The sequence below is a fragment of the Gekko japonicus genome, unplaced genomic scaffold, assembly GCF_001447785.1.
Source record: "Gekko japonicus isolate JY-2015 unplaced genomic scaffold, Gekko_japonicus_V1.1 scaffold402, whole genome shotgun sequence".
Lineage (NCBI taxonomy): Eukaryota > Metazoa > Chordata > Lepidosauria > Squamata > Gekkonidae > Gekko > Gekko japonicus.
The window spans coordinates 876,322-884,268 of record NW_015166434.1 but is presented as its reverse complement, the minus strand read 5'-3'; positions in this window follow the sequence as shown (position 1 = coordinate 884,268).

The following is a 7,947-nucleotide window of genomic DNA, read 5'->3' as shown; positions in this document are numbered from 1 at the left end:
ACCTGAGATGAAGGCCTCGGGCCAATATGCCATGGAAGGGAACTCGGAAGGAGATGGAAGCAATCAAGAGATGTACATTTGCATTGGCCTGGCTTGAAGTTTTGCTTTTGGTGGTACCACAATCCATTCCTGATTAAAAGAACTAAGTAGGATGCTTACCTGTAATGTGTTCTTCAAGTTGTTATCAATGCAGTTCCACATACAGGAGACAGCAGCAGCCTGGAAAACTTTCTCTGGAGTTTCTGTTCATAGCATGCTTTAGTGTTTTGTTGTCATTCCTATTTCGTTCCCTGTTTCTCCATTTGTGGCTCCACTCAGTTCTAAATATGTCAATTTGAAAGCCAGTCCTGCTGTGTATAATGTGGTGTACTCCCAAACAAGCATGCAGAGGACTGCAGTCTTCCCCTTAAATTTTAACGCAGTGGGTTTTGCTGTTTTGTGTTCACCGTCTAATTAAGTGACTGGCAAAATAAAACATAAGCGCTGTGGATCTATCACAAGGCCTCCTGAACTTCACATGGGATCCATTGCTACCAAATTCTAGGGGCTTTTCAGTGGCTCTGCTGTACCGACTGAGGATTGTGGACAACAGTGCTACAGCTTCGGGTCACAAGAATTGTTTCTTGAGGTATGAACTATTTGGAAGAGCCAGTTTTGTTTGAAGAAGGATTTTCAGTAAATTGTCTGGTAACACTTTGAAATAATAGTTGTGTTTATTTTTCCTTCCAGCTGCTGGGACTGAATATGTGTGACTGTTCCACATTTTGTTGTTGTTGGTAATGAAATCAAAGTTTCGGTTGAGTCATACATTGCAGCTGAGATTCCCACTATGGCCAAAAAAAAAAAGAAGAAGAAAGAAAAGTCTGACCATGGTGGCCCTGTGCAGTCTCAGAACTTTTCAAAAAGTATCTCTCATTGCACCCACTTGTACAGTGGTTTTTTTTAAAATAGTCTGCGTGGTTGTAAAGTATTTTGGGTTATCTGCATGTCTTAATTGCTCCCATAGAGTCTAAGGAGTACAATGGGGCAATGACTTGAGACTTGGATACTAAAGGAATCTTTGTTTATGCAACAAAAGATTCATTCATCAAAAAAAGCCCGCAAAACATTTGAGATGAGTGTGTGCTGTGTTAACCCTTTGAATCCAGTTATGCTGGCTAGATCTAGGGCTCAGTGTATAATAGACTGGCCTCTTGTCCTTTGTGCTGTTTCATGTGTGTGTTTTGTGTGGGATTTCCTTGGCCACTGCTGATAAACAGAGCATTTACTTGTGACCTGTGGAAAGGCATCTGGCCTCTTAGCTCTTATTTCTGCCTATTAAGTATCATTAAGTAGCAATGCAAACAGCCCAAGTGGCTGCTTTGAAGAAGAGGCTGCTCATCTTAATATATTTTTCTTTCTTGATGCCGTGCAGCTTGGCTCCCTTGCCCTAGCCATCTCGATTGATTTACTAATTTTCTCTCTCCTTTGCCAGCAGCTCTACTCTTTTAGCTTGTGTGTTTGTTTCTGTCACTTCATAATTCTGGAGGAAGTGAATTTATCTGTCGGAAGGCTGTTGTGTGGAGGATAAAATACAGGGCCAGTCTAGGTGACCTTAAGGATCTTTTCAGTCCTGTGATTGGTGCTTGTGTTAGATGGGATTCAAAGATGGGACCTTGTTGTTCATCATTCAGTCATACTAGTGAATACAACTTCTCTCAGAATCAGTCACTGCTTTGGAAGTTATTTACAGATCTATAGCCACATATCTAAACCCATGGATTCAGACCACATTGACAAGACGGAGACTTTTCTCCAAACTTGGGGAAACCCGCGGCTTGCAGAAAAATCCTAAAGCTAATCAAGGGTGTTTCCTCCCCCCCTCCCGAGACAAAACAAAGCCCCAAACAGAGAACAATTGACTGCACAAGCACAGAGAACTGTTTTCTGAATGCAGGCAGGCTCATGAGGAGGAGGAGGAGGAGGAGGGCAGGAGGAGAAGCAAGCTGATCTCATGCTGCCAGGCCACTGCTGCTGGGGAAGACGAGGAAGACAACAAGGAGACCATCAGCAGCTACTGTTGCTCCCTTGGCCAAGTTTCAGGGAGGCGGGAAGGAGGAATCTTGGCTCACCCCCACCTTTGGAGGCAGGGGGAGGAGCGGGAGTTGTGGCTTGTCCCACCTCAGGCAGCGATGGTGACGTAGCCATGGCAGACCCCACCACAAGCCCCCCCTTCCACAGTGAAACTCAGGCAAGTAGAGGAGAAAGAGGAGGGGGAGCCACTGCTGTTCTGAACCACCCTCTTCCACTGATGCAACACAACCCCCCCCATTGGTTCCTGGCAAACATCATTTCTCCGCTGGCTGGAGGCAAGCAGGGGAGAGGGAGGGAGGGGCAGAAGCCACCTGCCACTGTCATTCCCTTCAGGACAGCGGAGAGGAGGACAGATGGTTGGCCTGAGTAGTGGGACAGAGGACTGAGTTGGAAGGGGGAGGCAAGGGGGCAGGTGTGTGTGTGTGGGGAGACAGAAAGCAAGGGGGGCATTATTGACAGGGAAGAATGATACGGGATGAGCTTGGGTTTGCATTTCTGTGCTGTATTGACGTTGCTTGTGAGTGTATTTCATGTGTATATTGGGGCATTGAGAACTCAGGGATCGTTGCTATTTGTTTGTGTAGCTTAGTCTTGCATCACCTGCTTGCCTAAGAATGGGCAAGAGTGCTGTGCCTGCTGCTTCAACAGACATGTGCCTCCCTGCCTGCCTCCCATGATGCCTCTGTGACAAGAAGACCAGCGCCATTATACCCAACTCAAAGGACAGTGGAAAAATACAGCAAAATCCGCCATGGATAGAGCGTGAGAACTCTCGTAGCTTGTCCTCCTAATCTGGTTTGGCATCTAAAAGACAATGCTGTTTATGACTTTAGGTCGACAACATCCTCTACAAATCAAAAGGTTGTCCTGGCAACAGAATCCTCACCTGACCAGATGGCCCATCGCCCTGATGCTTTGATGTAGAATAGTTAATCTGCATAGAGGTTTCTTCCCCGACCCAAACGTCATCCTTCCCGAACCTATAGCTTTAGAGTATAGGAGGATCCCAAAAGGTTTATGACGGGCGGAGCCAGGCCCCCTTTCACCGGCTTTTAAAAGGTGACGCACGGCTTTGTTTGGCGCGCCATCCCTCTTCCCCCTGTGTAACCATCCCTACCTGTAACGTACGCTAAGGTGCTTCAGGTATCTCTCGCTAAGCTCTCTGGAGTCGCGACCAGAGAACTCTCACGCAGCCTGGCTGGTTCAGTTTGCGTGTGCTCAGAGAGTGTACTTGGTGATGCTTTAGCTGCCTTCCCAACCGAAGAGAAGATTTCTTCCAGAATTGGACCTCAGATGAGTATGGCCGTGAAACCTATACAATCACCCCTCATTTGATGCTTTTGTTATTTTCCTTGCTAAAATTGCTTTCTATACCTTTTGTAACTGAGGAGCTTGTAAGAATCTGTGTGTGTATCCATTTTGTATGTTTGCGAACCACTATAGTAAAAGACAACAACTATTTGTAACAGCCAGTGTGTGTTGTCTATCTTCCTGGGAAATAGCGAGTGTTTTAAAACCGCCAGATCCGCCCTCTGTATACACGGGTTTTTGAACTCACGCACCGCCCATCCGCTGTAGGTATAGTTGGTTTGGGCTCCCAGAACCGGTTCCGGTCCGGTTCGGGTAACAAGAAGGTGTTGGAAGAGATAGAAAGTGAGGGGGGCATGAGTGACAGGGAAGAAGGGGTGGGGGGAGAGGGAAGTAAGGAAAGGCAGGAAATGGGATACACCTTTCCTGCAAGTTTTTTGAGGGTCCCCACTTGTCTATATCTGATTCTCAGCATGGCCAAATTTGTAGATGCTTAAATCCAGAGACTGGAGCGATGAACGCACCAATCAGATCTTTCTACAAACCAGAGAAAGGCTGTCACGAGCTGGAGTGCAGGCAGGGCGAGAGAGGGATAGTCCGGGTCCAGGCCAACGTCGAAAGCCGAGAGAGCAGGGAACCAAAACACCAAGTCCAAAGCGCAAACCGTAAGTGTAGTCATTAAGCTAGAGTCCAGGGGGTCAGGAGCCAAAACACCAGAGTCCAGAGCACGAACCAAGTGCGTTGTTGTCAGAGTCAAGGAGCCGAGAGGTCAAAGTGGGAAACAAGAACCGGGAACACGGGTGAGGTGGGTGCAGAGCGTCATCAAGCTGACTAGTTGCTAGCACAAGGGTTTGACTGAGAGTGAGGAGCTAAATATCCCTTCAGGCTGTTGTCAATTACTGGCCAGCGTGTGTGTCCTGGCTCCTCTTAGAACTCAGGGCTGGGATACCGCCTGCTGTGCAGGTGCACCTCTCGCCGTCGGGATGCCAAATCCCACCGGCGCTGATCTCGCAAACGGGCCACCGGTGGGGGCGAATCATGGGGGCTGTTTGATGTGTGTTGTTCCGCCTCAGCTGTTGCTGGAGCACCCTCTACAGCTTCATTGGGGCCAGGTGTAGATTCTGCCGGAATTGGGAGCTCATCCTCAGCAGCACTCAGGACTTCTGCTGGGGCCGGGAGCTTATCCTCGGCAGTACTCATGACAAAGGCCCAGGTTTGCAGAAATATCTGAAATCTAAAAAACAAACACCCCTCCCCACCAAACAATGGGGGGGGAGCTAATCAACTCCAATAATAGAAGCAGTCCCGCTTTTAAGAAATGAGTACTCTCAGTGGCTGTTGCTAGGCAACCACAACTGTATGGCCAGCTTTGGGTTTTGTTAGAAAAGGGGCAGGGGGAGGAGCAGAGATCTTTCCAAGTCTTTTTGGGTCTTTGAGGGGGGACTGACTGGGCCCAAGCATGGCAACAACCGCTGGGTAAATTGATACTATACAACCTGCATGACTCACCCTGGCTTAGCTGCTTGCCACTGTTCAATGGCAGCCACACCACAAAAGCCTCAAAAGACCTAAGGGACTGCCTCTTCCCATATACGCCTCAGAGAGCATTACACTCTGAGAGTCAACATCTCCTGGTGATCCCTGGCCCAAAAGACGTCCGCTTAGCCTCAACCAGGGCCAGGGCTTTTTCCGCCCCGGCCCCCACCTGGTAGAACATGCTCCCTCTTGAGATCAGGGCCCTTTGGGATCTTATTCAATTCCACAGAGCCTGCAAGACGGAGCTGTTCCGCCAGGCCTTTGGCTGAGGCAGTGGGCATCCACATATGCCCCCCCCGAGGTTGCAGTCTCCCGCCTACTCATAACCAGCCATACCTAGTTACATCAATGGGCTGGATTCGCCCTACGGGAAGCATTTTATATGTTTTAATGTGTTTAAATTTTATTGTATTTATTGAACTGTTGTGACCTGCCCTGAGCCCATTTACAGGATGGGTGGGATATAAATTCAACAAATAAATAAATAATACTGATGGAATATGCATATGCATATGAACATAGTCAAACAAGACACTGTGAGGCTCTTTTTTCCTGCAAAAAAGTGAATATTTCTTTCCATTTTTACTTTTTCATGATTAAAAAGATGCACATGAAAATTTTCAGTTCTCATAACCAGCCCTCTACACTTCATGGCCATGTACAGGCAGAGTTTGTGTTTATGGGAGAGAGGGAAATCATGCCCATTAGAGCTGCCTGGCAATGTGCATTCAGTTTAATGGCACATACAACCAAGATGCCCATGCAAGCAGGAACTGCTTGTGAAGGATCCATGATCCTTCAGAGACCTAGGTTCAAATCCCCATTTGCCATGAAACTTGCTGGATGTTCTTGGACCAGACATTCTTTGTCAGCATAACCTTATTGTGAGGATAAAATGAAGAATGAGAAAGAAACAATTACACCACCCTGAAGTCCTTGGAGGAAAGGAGTCTGTAAACACCTTCCCCCCCCTACTGTGGAAATACCTGAATTCAGCTGAGGGGAATGTGTCAACTGGAAGAGAATGAACTAGCAAAAGAATCTGAATATGGGCATTTGCCCGCAACATGAAGTAAAACTACCTCATTTGGTTTTATGTAACTTCATATCACATGCATCACCTTAGACGTATCTTCCAAATTGTTAATAGAATGAATAGCAAGTAATTTCTTTGCTCTTACCCCACAAGAGATCTGTGAATCTCACTTGGTGTCATAGAGATACAAGTAAAATTGCTGGCCTTTGTAATTGCAATGGAGAGATGCCATTTGTTTTTTCTAGGGTTTGACCAGACACCAAAGGCACTAATGTCTAATCTACTTCCCCATCTGGTTTGAGCACAGGGATGCTGGTGAGAAAGGCCTTTAATATCATCCCCCCCCCACACATCTTTTTTAGTTTGTAACATCCAACCTGAAGAAGAATTCTGGAGAACTCAAAAACTTGCACACCATTTTGTGTCATTGTGGGTGGTGGATTGTGCAAGCTCTATGTCAGCATTAGGCTGAACTCAGGGCAGGGGGAGCAGACATGATCCTTGCTCTCCCTTGTGTGCGTGTTGCTTGTACACAATTATGTCATATGTAGAACTGATTGTTCAGCATCTGATGGCTTGCTGTTTTGCATGGGAACGGATGTTGTTAGAGGTAGTGTGATATGAAAGTTCTGCTATGACTTTTCATCTGCATTTGCTTGTTCAAATACATAAACCTCCACTAGATGCTGTAGTCATCAAGAAATGATGGCATAGGGGCGAACTGGCCCATTGTCTTAGACAAGAAAAGGTTCTTTAGTGAGGTGCCATACAAATAAATAAATGGAAGCTCTGAGTCAAGACAGGAAAAAAAATCTAGAAAAAAACTGTAGTTGTCTTAGCAAAGACAAACAACAAACGTTTGGCTGAAAGTGCAGTTTCAGCATTAGCATATTTATGAAATTTCACACTGGAAAATGGGAAACCTTACAAAAAATAGATGGAGGAGGGAATAGCAGAACTATCAAGTGATTGTTAAATAACAGGAAAATGAAGGGCAAACATTACTCAGAAGCACAGTTAGCTAATAAAATGCTAGGAGAGACATTGCCGAGTGGGTTGATTTCTTTCTTCTTTTTGTATGACAGGATGTATTATTTGAGCAGGCACATATTATTTTTCTATATGAGTCATAACTAGTTCTGATTTGGTGCCAATATTAATCAACAAATACTCAGAGAGTTGCCCTGACCTGGATAGCCCAGGCAAGCCTGATTTCGTCAGATCTCCAAAGTTAAGCAGAGTTGACTCTGGCAAGTACTTGGATGGGAGACTTCCTTGAAATACCATAGGCAGGAGGTAGGGGCAGGCTTTATTCAGCCACCTCTCTGAATATCCTCCAGGCCCCCAGTAGGAGTCAGTCACCAGAGGTCACCATGACTTCCAGGTGCACACACACTCACACGCACATATGAAAAATGCAAAAAAATGCCAAAGAAAAACAAAGATATTCAGAGAGAAAAGAGAGAAAGATTTATATATATACTAGGAATAAGGCCCGTTGTGGAAATAAATACACTGGTCTCTAGAAAGAGGCTCTGGGTGGGTGCCCTGGCCTTGGGCACTCAGCATCAATTTGCTGTGGCGACCTCAGCAGGGTATAATGACACAGAGCTTACCATTTTCTCCAGGGGAACTGATCTCTGCCATCTGAAGAGCAGTTCTGATCTCCACCCCTCCCCTGGGGATTGGCAACTTTGGTTTCCCAGGAGGAAATGGGTGGTTTGGAGGATAGAGTCTATGGCATTGTACCTGTCTTGGAGGTAGCAACTCTATCTCTTTACCAGCCAACCATCAACGTACCATTATCTACCCCTCTGACTTCAGCTTTTCATTTCCCCCCACACCTGTAGCCTCTGCCTAGGAAAAGTAGAGCCTTTCTCCTCCTCATTGGGAACCCAAGCAGGAGGGGAAGTGACCTTAGCAGGTATAATGACTCAGTCCACCCTGCAAATCAGCAGTTTTCTCCAGGGGAACTGATCTCTGCTGTCTGGAGC